This window comes from Pelodiscus sinensis, chromosome 1 (assembly GCF_049634645.1).
Source record: "Pelodiscus sinensis isolate JC-2024 chromosome 1, ASM4963464v1, whole genome shotgun sequence".
In the NCBI taxonomy this organism is placed as follows: Eukaryota; Metazoa; Chordata; order Testudines; family Trionychidae; genus Pelodiscus; species Pelodiscus sinensis.
In genome coordinates this window covers 113,433,839-113,447,728 of record NC_134711.1, presented here as the reverse complement: position 1 = coordinate 113,447,728, position 13,890 = coordinate 113,433,839, and the positions used below count along the sequence as shown (strand labels likewise).

Here is a 13,890-nt window from a genome sequence, read left to right as displayed (position 1 = left end):
GAGGCTAAGTGTGGAATATCGCCGAGTCTTATTTGCATACCTAATGAGCTGCCATTTTTGCAGAAGAGCCTCTTGCGCCAGAAGGAGCTGCCTACACTGCCCCTTCCTGAGCAAGAAAAACCCTCTTGCGCAATGCCGTTATTGCTGAAAATAATCAGCGTACGGCATTGCACAAGAGGGTTTTTCTTGTGCGAGAAGGGGCAGTGTAGACACCTCCTTCTGGCACAAGAGCCTCTACTGCAAAAATGTTGACACATTAGTTATGCAAATGAGGCTCAGCAATATTCCACGCTTAGCCTCATTTGCATATTTCTTGCTCAAGGAGCCGCGAGGGTAGACATAGCCTTTGAGTAGAGCTCTGTGGAAAAGACAACAAAGCCTCATAAATCTCAAGGGGGCAGAAGGAGTGAACAAGTCCCTTTGAACCCATGCCCATCATTGGCCTTCATCCTCACTATGGACTGTGGCTGTTGGAAGCACTCTCAGCAAGATCTGGAGGGGGTAGGTTGATGCTGGAGAGATAAGGCCCTTTCATTCAGGGAGGAGAAGAAAATCCAACCATGGAGATTCTCTTTGCTGCACAAATCTTAGAATGAGCAGACAGGGAAGAAGTATACACAAGCCTTTGAGGCCACACTTATTATCTGGAATTCAATGTTTAAAGAACTGGTAAAAAAACTCATTACCCACCATGAACTTCTAACCAAACTCAAAAATTTGAACATGGAAACAGCAGAGATATTAATATTTAACACTTCACTTCTGCCATGGACATGTGTAATAACTTTTCAAAGAAATGTTCAGACTTTTTTAAACACTGAACAACCAGCACTTGTCCTAAATACATATTTACATGTTGTACTGGAATAGCTCTTTTTAGCAATTTTTCAGTCTACTGGGTAAATAATATCTCTTTTCATATATATATATATATACACACACACACCAGAATGGCTGTATTAGACATATCATAAACAATTTTTTTGATCAGCCTAGAGAACGTTTACTAGTTAAGCGGAAGAGGGGAGAAATTATAAACTTCTCTTCAAAAATGTATTTTTTTGCTATTTTAAAATCCCCGAAGACAATAAAACAGAAAACCTCAAGACAATGAACTAACAAGATGATTAAAAAGTAGCATTTAAAGGAACACTGCTAGGTGACAAAAATGTTTTTTTGAGCATGATGAGAAACTTCCACATCATAGACCAATATTTTAGTCTTAAAATAATGACAACAAAATATCCCTAGGTCTAGATTCTGCCCTTTATAACTCAAACACATGGGCGAGGCCTCCCCCTTCCAGAAAGAAGACAGGTAGAATTCCAAGTTAGTGTGCAAGAGAACTGAACTTGCTCTTATGCTAACCAGCAAGATCCAGAATGAAGGGAAAATACACAGAAGGCTATAACACATGGCTAGTTCACACGCAGGCTGCCATCCTTCACTAGCTAGGGGTTCCACACTTACTGCACACATCAGGGGTTCCTTGCATCCCTTTCACCATTTCCTGTGTGTGTTCCCCCCCCCCCCCATCCAATTCTATTTCAAGGACTTCCTACAAGTCCACTCAATTTCCTCCATCTCATGGTTCCCCTTTTTCCGCTTCCCCCGCCAGCAGCTGTGTGTGAACCACCATTCCTACTTCCCTTCCACACCTTCCAATCCTCCTACCCTCATGAGAAGCTTTATGTGCTCCCAAATCCCATCTTTTCTCTATGCCAAGGGCTCTGCATGTGCCTTGCACTCCACTAGGATCATTCAGTTTCCCATTGCTAGTTCTTTATACACCCCATTTTCTCCCCTCTGCACCAAGATCCCTCATCTCTCCTTCTAATGTCAAGGGCTGTGTGCATATCCTTCTTCTCTCTTCCCACCACCACCACTATTATGATTTGTGTGGGATCCAACTCATTCAGGATATCACCATTGTTAGCTGCTGGGAGAATGAAATCAAGTGTTTTTATTCTAGTTTGATCTAAACACAATAGTAGAGGTGCTTAGGCTATGGCTGTGCTAAAGACCTGGCAGAGTCTTGGTGAATCTCTCATTTCCTCCCTTTCAATGTTTTGATTCCCTACCCCCCAATTTAATAGGCCATTGATGTCGGGAACATTCTCTGAAGTTTTCAATTTGATTAAAATGGACATTCAAAATATATTATGTTACTTACATACAGAGAAATGTCACTGAGTTGACTATAAGGTCTTTGAAAGCTTGGCCAACCAGAGGCCCATACTTCTTTCTTTTCAAGCACCTGACCTTGCAAACAATGACTTATGTGCAGGCATGCTCAAGTCCCATAGAACTAGAATCATCCCATGAATTGTCCCTCCAGTCCAACTCCTCCTGTGTCATTCTGCTGTTATGAGCAAGATTTGTGGGTCTGCTGGCTCTCACCAACTAGTACAACTGGGAAAAGCTGAACAATATTTTCTGCAACCATTTTTAAATAAATCCACTTGGATAGCATTTACTTTCCATCTTTGTTGAAACAGCAAATTTTAAGCTAATATTGAAGAATACTTGCTGATAAATTCAAATTTGTATATTTGAGAATTCGTACTGTAAATCTGGTTCAAACTCCACTCTCATCTATTCAGGGAATAATAATACATCATGTATGATCCATGTGTCCCATCCACACAGAATGAAATCTAAACACTGGAATCTTTCAAAGAGCTATAACAATAAGTTAAAGATAAAAAAAAATGTACATTGAAGTTATTTGCTCATTTTCAAAAACAAAGATACATAGATGGTTGGGGGGGAAAAAGCCACTTTAAAGGGTTTTTAATTCCTGAAAACTGAAAAATTGGGCGTGGGATGCAGAAGAGAGGGAGGGAGAGTGCTGGTTAAAAAAAATTGGTTTCTGAAAACCAAACACTTAGTTTTCACTTTTTGTATGAAAGAAAGAAAAGGCTCACATTAAGAAAGATATGAAAAAAGTTGGAGGGAGGAAATCCACAAAAATTACTAGAGCTGTAGAAAGCCTGACACATAATGAGATGTTAAAAGAACTGGGCATGTTTGATCTAGAGTAAATGGGACTGAGAGCACATGACCTATGAGAAGAGTCTGAGGGATTTGAGTTTATTTAGTCTGCAGAAGAGTGAGGGAGGATTTGATAACAACCTTCAACTTCCTGAAGGGAGGTTCCCAAGAGGATGGAGAAAGGCTGTTCACAGTAGTGACGGATGGCAGAAAAAGGAGCAAAGATCTGAAGTTACAGTGGGGGAGGTCTAGGTTGGATATTAGGAAAAACTATTTCACTAGGGTACGTCTAGACTACAAGCCTCTTTCGAAAGAGAGCGTCTAGACTGCAACCTCTTCTTTCGAAAAAGTGAGCTGCTTTTTCGAAAGAGAGCACCCAGGCAGTTTGGATGCTCTGTTTCGAAAAAGCCCAGCTTGCATTCAAGAACGCCTTTTTTCGAAAGAGCACTTTCGAAAAAAGGCATTCTTCCTCGGGAAATGAGGAGTACCGCCATCGAAAGAAAAGCCGCGTTCTTTCGATTTAATTTCAAAAGAACGTGGCTGTAGTCCAGATGCAGGTGAAGTTTTTTCAAAAACTAAACTACTACTTTCAAAAGGCTACTTTTTCCAAAAAAAACCCTGCAGTCTAGACACAGCCTAGGAGGGTGGTGAAGTACTGGAATGGGTTACCTAGGGAGGTGGTGGAATCGCTTAGAAGCTCAAAGGAGGGGCTAGACAAGATGCACCTTCAGGTCTCTTCCAGCTCTATATGGGTACGTCTACACTGCAACTCTGTTTCAAAATAAGCTATTCAGGAATAGTTATTCCAAAATAGCTTATTTCAAAATAGCATGTCTACACTGCAGGGAAGCCTCAAAATTAGTCTGAGGCAGGATTCCCTAATGTAGACATGCAGTTTCAATTTAGAGCCCCAGGAGGCACTGGGGAGGAATAACTTAGGGTACGTCTAGACTACAGGCCTTTGTTGGCAGAAGTTTTGTCGACAGATAATGTCGACAAAGCTTCTGTCGACAAAGAGCGTCTAGACTACATCCTGTTCTGTCGACAAAGCAAGCCGCTTTGTCGACATGACAGTGCAGACGCAAAGGACAGTGTAAATGCAATATTGCCTTCTGTTAACAGAACTCTGTCGACAAAAGGTGTTATTCCTCGTAGAATGAGGTTTACAGCCTTTGACAAAACTGCTGAGTTCTGTCGATGTTATGTCAACAGAATTCAGCGGCAGCGTAGACGCAGGTATAGTTTTGTCGACAAAAGTCCAATTTTGTCAACAAAACCCTGTAGTCTAGACACACCCTCAGAATAGCCCTGGGGAGGGGTTATTTCAAAATAGCAACAGTGGAGCATCTACACACATGTTATTTTGAAATAGCTATTTCGCAATAGGAATTATTCCTTGTAGAATGAGGTTTACAGATTTTGGAATAAGCTGTCCATTATTTCGAAATTGATACGAAATAATGGAATGGCTTTGTAGACACTCACATTGTTATTTCAAAATAATTCTAGTTATCTTGAAATAACAGTGCAGTGTAGACGAACCCTATTTCTAAGAATTACAGGAAAAAAGATTTTGAAGAAAAATTCAGTGAGAGAATTTCATAGAAAATAAGTTTCAGAGAGGTAGCCATGTTAGTCTTGTTTCAGCAAAAATCACAGGTACTTCAGTGGCACCTTAAAGATCAACAATTTTATTATGGCATAAGCTTTCCTGAGTTGAAACTCACTCACTTTGGATACATGAAGTGAAAGAAACAGATTGCAGGGATACAGAGAAGGAATTGTTACTCAGAACTAATTCAGTTAGGGTGGATTTGGCCAACTTACAACAGAAGGTGAGAATGGGGAAAATAAAAAATCTTTTTTTTTTCAGTTTAAAAAAATGGCCAGCTCTATAACTTACTAAAAACATAGTTCAGAAACAGGAAAAGTTGAAAAAAGTTATTATTTCAAAATTATTTGCTCAGTTCTAGTCACCAATATCCATTCTGCATCACACAAAATAAGATTGCGTGTGAAAAATTTAACTCTATGGCAAACCTGATCATGCAGATAAATTCAATAGAAATGCTTTGTAGAACAAGCCCACATAAGTCATCAAAAAGGACTAAAGCAAAGAGTTTGTCTACATAGCACCTGAAACTCAAAATAAGATACGCAGGAAGTTGGTTTAACAGATCCCAGTGATTTTAAATTACATGAGTCGGAAATGGAAGATGTGGAGAAGGAATATGTTACTTCTCCTTTATTGAACTAAGAGAATTTAGCTCTCTTACTCAGGTCCCTTGAAAATATACTGGCCCTTTAAGAGCTTGCTCTTTAAGGGTACATTACATTGCAAATAACAAACCAAGCCAAAAAAGACCCCCAGCAAGGAGTCTCAGAGCCTGGATCAGCTCAGCTGGGGTTGCACAGCACCTACCAACACAGGGATAAAAACAGCAGTGTAAAAAGACATTCCTGCTTGGGCTGGAGCCCTGTCTCTGAATCCTGGCAAAAAAGAGTGGTCTTAGAGTTCAAGCAGGAATGTCTACACTGCTTTATTTAGTTCAATATCATGAGCCCCAGGCTCTGACACTAGCTGCCATGGAGTGAGTTTGTACAGCATAGACATACCCTTAGGGCTTTCATCACAACTCTTCTTCCCAAATCCTCCCCAGCAGGGTAGCGAAACGCTAGGGTATACGATCTTTCTCTAGCCCAGTGTTTCTCAACCTTTTTTTTTTATAAAGTACCCCCTTTTTAAATATAAATATGTACCCCCTTTTTTAAAAAGTACCGCCAGTACCTACAGTTTTCAGACATGCCATTTTTTTTCAACTTAAGTGTAGCCGGGCAGACAATGAAATTTTTGGCTGTAAAAAGTACAAAAATAATAAAGTGCTGTAAAACTTAAAACAAAAATTCAGTTTTCTCAAAATTTCAATTGTGCTGACATACCCCCCAGACTTCTCTCAAGTACCCCTAAGGGTACTTGTACCACTGGTTGAGAAACACTAATCTAGCCCATGGAGAAAGGAAACCCACTTAGCCTGCAGTCCACTCACTTCACAATCTCACCTGAGTTCTCAGAGAGCTTCAGATCCTTTTCCTTTGCAGCTCCCTGACAGTGTGCTGCTAACTCAGCATAGACCTCTACCTCTCTGGCAGCCACTCCTTTCTGCCTCAGCTACAGTCTCTTAAAACAGCTGTTGCTCTTAAAATCACTTAGCCACCGCTGTTCATTAACCCCCTAGGGGCTGTTGCCCAATGGGATTTAGTTACCCCATCATAGGCAGAAGTATCCCAAAAGCTGTGAGGCAGATCTCCAAGTGCTCAGACCCACACTGTTGGGCCTAGATTTTCAAAGGACCCCTCTACCTCCCAGTCTTTGAGGCACTTAAATAAATGTTATTTCAGAATTGCTCTTTATCTAGTCACCTCTTGATATGACAGGTATGGCCAGATTTTCAAAAGAGCTCTTGAAAATGTGGCTTTGTTTGGTCAAAGTGGCATGCTGACCTGTTATTCAGCTTTTGTGCAACAGCACATGGAATCTTGCATTTAGTTCTGGGCCTATAATTAGCAGAAAGTTATTGACAAATTGGATGGAGTTCAGAGAAGAGAAATAAAAATGGCCAGGGGACTAGAGGAATTTACATATGAGGGGAGATAAAAAGAGCTAAATATGTATGGTTCAGCTAGGAGGTAATTAAAGGAGGATATATGCTAAAAATCCATACATATCCTCAGTCTGTTGTCAAGGATGGAAAGGAATGATTTAGAGGTGGGGGGTGGGGATTAACTAGCAGTAATTGAAAACAGTAATTGGAAATAGGCAAGCGAGAGAAAATTTAAACTAAATTAATAACAAGAAAAATCTTCCTGACAGCAAGATCTGTAGGACTGCAGAACAAGTCTCCAAAGGGACATGGAATGCAGTGTATCCAATGGGTGGAAATCCTATTGCTTGGTACATTTAAAACTAGACCAAAGATGTGCTACAGGGGGCTCTTGGGAGTCCCATGTTACAAGCCTGCTACTCAAATTAAAGGAGATTTAGTGATTTCTCTGCCTCAGATGGAGTGTACACCTCTCCTTGCAAACTGCTAAAGCAGCTCTGAGGGAGATGACATTGATCCCTGGAGACAATAAAATGGAGGACAAACTTTTAGCACATCGTACAAAGTGTTGCAGATTTTTTAAAATAATTTCCTCAGGAGAGGAAAATTCAATGCAAGTTCTTCATCACCAACCAATTCACGTCACACAACTTATAATTGCATTGTTTTATAGAGGCACTTTTCAGGTACACAATGAATATAGATGTAGATGTTGGTCCTCTATCAGCAGAACCATGGGCATGGATGAGGGCAGAATTTGGGAATCTTTGCACAGACTAAGTATTACAGAACTCAGAACCCATGTTACCTCTCCCCTTGCAGCTGAAGATGAACCAGGTCTGCCTCATTTCCTGCATACACAGTATATAATCAATGGGATCCTAAATCCTTTTTTTAAAATGAGGTTTAGACTTCTAGATCATTTAGTATTGTGATGCTGACTGTAGCAACTCACAAATAACTTTAAAAATCTGGGCATTAGAAACTGCTTGTAAAAATCTGAGCCTAATTTTAGGTGTCCATTTTGAGACATCTTAGCGCTCTTAACTTGGAATCTCAGACAATGAAGCACTCATAGTCGGATTTGAAAATGTGTGCGTTAACATGGTCTGTCAAAACTATTTTTGTCAAAATTATTTTCTGTCAAAACTATTTGTAATGGAAAATTAGTTTTTGACCAAACACATTTTTAATAGAAAAAGTGCTTTCTGTGGAAAAGTTTAATATTTTGTTGAAAAACGGAATGCCCAGAAATAGCAATATTTAAACCAAAACCCAACATATTTTTATTTAAAAATGCTACTGTATGCCCCATGGGAATTGCAATTCAGTTCTCCTATGTCCCCACTATCCTCTCCGAACCAAGATCATCAGCCAGATTACATCTGCCATGGTTCACCATAGCTAGAAACTCTCATGATGCTATATATTATACAAGAGATGAGACTACAGAACAGTGATTCCCAACCTTTTTCCCATGGAGGAACCCCTAAAATAATTTTTCATATCCCAAGGAACCCCTACCTATGAAAACGTTTGCTTGGCCAGAAAAAGTTGACAGTGGGGAGCGCAATTCAATTACTGCTAATTTTTTTCCAGAAAATGTATTTGTAAAGAGCTGTTATATACATATATATATATATATGTCAGCTTACATTGTAAGAAAAAAAATTGGAGCATTTTTCCTGTCTCTCTTCCTCTTCTCCTCCTCCTGCCTCACTCTCTCTTTCTCTTCTCCTTCCCCTCCTGCCTCTCACTCGAGGAGCCCAAATGGCTGCTTGCTCCTGTGCAGCGGCCCGGCTGAGCGGCGCAGAAGTCAGCTGAGCGCCAGGGTGGGAGGTGAAGGGCATGACAGACACTCCAGGCCCTGCCCAGTGTTATTTATTCTGAGATTTCTTGCTGAACCCATGATGATGGTCCATAGAACCCTGGTTGGGAAACACTTCTATAGTATATCATGGAAAATTTAATCCTACTAAGGATTCTGGCCTATAGAGGAGAATGGGAGCTTGAAGTATCTAAACTACAGATCCCATGATCTGCACACCATTTCCAAACTTAAAGTTTTCATATTTCAGGGACATTGTGTAGCCTTCAAATTTCCACCAGAAATATAAATTTTCCGTTGAAAAAACATTAACTTCTCTGTGGGTGTGTCTAGACTACACCTCTCTGTCGACAGAGAGATGTAGATTAGGCACATTGAAATTGCTAACGAAGAAAGGATTTAAATATCCCCTGCCTCATTAGCATAAACATAGCTGCTGCTTTTTTTTTAAACAGAGTTTAAAAAAAAACAAAAAAACCCCCAGAAGTCTAGACGTGGATCTGTCAAAAATAAAGCCTTTTTCGACAGATCCTGTAAACCTCAATTTTTAAAGGAATACAGGATCTGTTGAAAAAGACTTTATTTTTGACAGAGCCATGTCTAGACTGCCATTTTTTTCAAAAAAACTCAGTTTTGAAAAAAAGTGGCGGCCATGTTTATGCTAATGAGGCACGGGATATTTAAATCCCTACTTCATTAGCAATTTCAACGTGCTTGATTTGCATCTCTCTGTTGACAGAGGGATGCAGTCTAGACATAACCCTAGTCTCAGTTTGTTTGTCTACAACATAGAGATAATAACAACACTGGTTATTTCGTTAATTTTTATAGATAGCTTTGAGTTTTTTTGGTTGGAAACCATAAATGTGCACAGAATAGAAATCTGAGAGGTGATTTTCCACGCATCCAATGAATGACTAGAAACAGCTATGTTCCCTCCCACTCTAGTCTTCATGAGTAAATGTTAATCAAAAAGAATTCCCATATTATTACATGTTCTTGGTTCTTTTTTTGCTCAGTCCTTCATCTTGATGGTCAAAACTCCATGAAACACTCTTGATATTATTGTAATTCACTGAAAGTTATTAGGTGTCCTTTGTTATTTAAATGCCAAATATATGTGATTTAAAGAATACTAACACAGATATATTTCTGGTCATTTCATTTTCAAGTGTTCAGATTTTAAACATGTCAAGGAATGAACTCATTTAAGAAAACCACTGAAAAATGAAGCAAAAATGATTGTGTGAGGAATTAGGGTTATTAGGCTTAATTCAGTCACATTAAATGCGATAATATGTAGTTACTGTGGTTCTCCTCACAAAAAGCAAGCTCTACATCCTGAATGTAAATGATATTTTAGGCTTATAAAATCTTGGAATAAAAAATTCCCAAATAGTCATCTAATCAAATAATCTTTGTTTGGGCACTATACTGATATGTATCTAGGTGAGATGGTCTGTTTGTTCGTGTGTGTCATACACCTAGCTAGAGACACACACATAGAAAGGATATGTCTAGACTGCAGGCTTCTTTCAGAAGAAGCTTTTCCAGAAGAGATCTTCAGAAAAAACTTCTTCTAAAAGAGAGTGTCCACCCTGCCAAAGCACATCGAAAAAAAGATTTGCTTTTTCCAAAGATAGTGTCTACACTAAATGGATGCTGTCTCTCATTTCAGCTGTGATTACTATAGATGGAGTGGCCACCAGGGCACCTGTGCTTTTTCCTCTTTCCTCTTCTTTCAAAAGAATTCCCTCTTTCTCATCCATACACTCCTTTTTCTGAAAGAGCTCTTTCGCAAAAAGGCTTCTTCCTCGTAGAAAGCCGTTTACCATTGTCAGAAAAACCCCTCTGTTCTTTCGATTTTCTTTTGAAAGAACATGATTGCACTATAGATGTAAGTAAAGTTTTTTGGGGAAAATGGCCATTTTTACAAAAAAAACTCTGCTGTGTAGACATATCCAGAGAGGGAGAATGCATACACAGAGTTATTTGTAGACAACTTTACAAACACTAATTACTTTTTGAACATACTCACATCTGTAAGGTAAGTAAGCATTATTAGTCCAAATTTATAGCTGGAGAATCTAAGACCAAAATATTAAATCATTTGAGAAAATGATCCACAGAGGAAGTTAGTATCAGCACTAGGATTTCAGTTTAACAGTTTTTTGTCCTAGTCCATTACGCCACACTGCTTCTCCTGCTTTTGAACTGTGTGCCTACTTGTGACCCAAACTCATACCACCTGCTCAGCATACAGCTAGCAATTAGCGAGAATGTGGAACCCCTAGTACTCTACACAACCTGAACAGCACTGTTTTTCCACAGCCACCAACAGATATAAGGCCCTTTCAAATGAATAGAGAGATTTGTCCCCATAGTCCCTAAAAGCTGCCAATCAGCAGCTTTAATCTGTAACTGGCATCCACATTTCAATGGGTTGATTTTCATAAGTTTAAACTGCTTAATACTTTTACAGCTAACTTTGTGAAGAAAATGGCTAGAAACAGACTTTTAAAAAATGGAAGCTGAGATTTCTTTTATCTTTCTGAACTTTAAATTAGGGTTACTCATGTACATGGTCTCTCTGGGTATGTCTAGACTACATGCCTCTGCCAACCAAAGCATGTAAACTAGACATACCAACATAGTCAATGAAGCGGAGATTTAAATATCCCCTGCTTCATTATAATAAAAATGACCACCATGTTGTGCCTGATCAGCTGTTTGTCGGCACAAAGTGGCAGTCAAAACGGGATCGGTTGGCAAGGAAAGCCTTTGCCGGCCGGCCAATCCTGTAGACCTTGTTGCACGAGGCATAAGGGATCGGTTGGCAAAGGCTTTCCTTGCTAACCAATCCCGTTTTGACTGCCACTTTGTGCCAACAAACAGCTGAGCAGGCACGACGTGGCGGCCATTTTTATTCTAATGAAGTGAGGGATATTTAAATCCCTGCTTCATTGACTATGTCGGTATGTCTAGTTTACATGCCTTGGTCGGAAGAGGCACATAGTCTAGACATACCCTCAAAGAACAGCTTCAAATGGGGATAATATTTTTTACCTGCCTCTCATACTCTTAGTCAGGTTCCAGTCCTGCAAAAGTCTACACACAGTTATTCCATGCTCTAGTGTGGAACTCCCATAAAGTTAGTGAGGGCATATTTGAACATAGTACACAGAGATCATTGGAGGATTGGGTTCTTGAGGCTTGTGGTGGGTGGGATAATAGGATTTATGGGGGGAGGGTGATTTTCAGAGCACACTAAAGTGTTCCACATTAACTGGCCTGTGTATATCCTGATGGTGCATACTAAAGATTTTCTAGTGTGCTTTAATGTAGTGATAGCTGAAACTGTACACACGAAATAAAAAATCAGATAATAATTATCATTTCACTAGACTAGATTAAGGTATTTAAAATAATGAAGGGTAAATCAGACCCTATTCCAGGCACTTCCACATACGAGGAAGAAAACCTGACCCTGTCAATGGGCTCAAGATACAATATTCAGATCTGGATCCAGATTTCAGACACTAGGGCTGTGTCTATACTGGCATGATTTTGCTCAAATAGTTTTAACGGAAAAGTTTTTCTGTTGAAAGTATTTGCGCAAGAGCGCGTCTATACTGGCATGTGCCTTTGTGCAAAAGATTTGCTTTTGCGCAAAAGCATCCATGCCAGTGTAGACGCTGTCTTGCTCAAGAACGCTCCGATGGCCATTTTAGCCATCGGGCTTTCTTGCGCAAGAAATTAACATTGCTGTCTACACGGGCCTCTTGCGCAAGAATACTTGTGCAAGAGGGCTTATCCCTGAGCGGGAGCAATGGAGTATTTGCACACGAACTGCTGATTTTGTACATTACAAAGTCAGCGTTCTTGCGCAAATACTCACGGCCAGTGTAGTCAGGCAGCAAGATTTTGCGCAAAGGTGGTCGCTTTTGCACAAAATCATGCCAGTCTAGACGCAGCCTATGTGCTTGGATGCTAGATTTTGATTTTTCCTGTTTTAAAGATAGGTAAATGCTCCCTACTCTTTGGATCTCATTCCAGGTTCACATGTAAAACAGCCCATAATGTGGAGTTCAGCATATACCATATATTAGAGAACAGATAAGAGCAAGAGTGGGTTCAGGAATCTGTGGGTGAATTTTCATTCAGCTCTCCCTCTTACAGTGGTTAAATTGATAGCTTCTTCTCCTCCTCCTTTGACCCACCTATGAGAGAGGTGGGCTCATTTAATCCTTCTTCTCCATTCCTGTACCACCAACATAGCAGTCCCTCTGTTGCTAATTATTTCCTTTTGAATAACATCCATCCATATAAAATACAGGACTATGTAGCACTTTAAAGACTAACAAGATGGCTTATTAGATGATGAACTTTCATGGGCCAGACCCACTTCCTCAGATCAAATAGTGGAAGAAAATAGTCACAGCCATATATACCAAAGGATACAATTAAAAAAAATGAACACATATGAAAAGGACAAATCACATTTCAGAACAGAAGACGGATGCGGGGGGGGGGGGGGGGGGGGAAGGAAGGTGAATGCCTGTGAGTTAATTATATTAGAGGTGGGGAAGAGTAGATGTCTGTGAGTTAATAGTATTAGAGGGTTATATATGGTATATATGGCTGTGACTATTTTCTTCCACTATTTGATCTGAGGAAGTGGGTCTGGCCCACGAAAGCTCATCATCTAATAAACCATCTTGTTAGTCTTTAAAGTGCTACATAGTCCTGTATTATTTCTGGAAAAGCATCTGTGGCCAATGTAGACGCGCTTTTCCGGAAAAGAGCCCCGATCGTCATTTTCGCGATTGGGGCTTTTTTCCGGAAAAGACTACTGGGCTGTCTACACTGGCCCTTTTCTGGAACAGTGTTCCGGAATAAGGACTTATGCCCGAGCGGGAGCAGCATAGCTTTTCCGGAATAGCGGCTGATTTTGTACAGTAGAGCGTCGTTGCTTTTCCGGAAATTCAAGGGCCGGTGTAGACAGCTCGCAGCTTATTCCGGAAAAGCGGCTGATTTTCCGGAATAAGCGTCCCAGTGTAGACACAGCCATTCTGTATGAGTCTAGTATAGTCTTCAGATATGTGTTTCATTTTCATACTCTGTTAAATAATTTTTCTCAGAACATGGTCATAAGCTTTCTCAACATCAGTGAATATTATATGCAGAGTTTTCCTCTTTTTCTCTACATTTTTTTTCTAAAGCAATTATAATGTGAAGATAGCATCCATTGTTGATTTCTCTGGCAAGAGTCCAGACTGATTGTCACTGACCTTTACTTCTCTTTGTAGTCTCTTATCAATATTTTTCTCCCTGATCTTCATAGAAGTCCCTCAAATATAGTCTTGTATGTTTTTCTTAAATGTTGACACTAACATGTTCTTTCTCCAGGCATCTTCTCAGACCTTATAATGAAATTAAATAGCTGTGTTTATATGTACATGTACA

The 13,890-nt window shown here is 39.8% G+C and overlaps 1 long non-coding RNA gene across 1 annotated transcript in view; it reads right to left on the bottom strand.

Moving 5' to 3' along the window:
* Nucleotides 1-6,167, bottom strand: part of LOC142826624 (uncharacterized) — a 78,800-nt gene extending 72,633 nt beyond the window's left edge. Inside the window, exon 1 of the long non-coding RNA XR_012900857.1 lies at nucleotides 6,055-6,167. This is a non-coding gene — a long non-coding RNA (uncharacterized LOC142826624). The remainder of the gene's footprint in view (nucleotides 1-6,054) is intronic.
* Nucleotides 6,168-13,890: the final 7,723 nt, after the last annotated feature.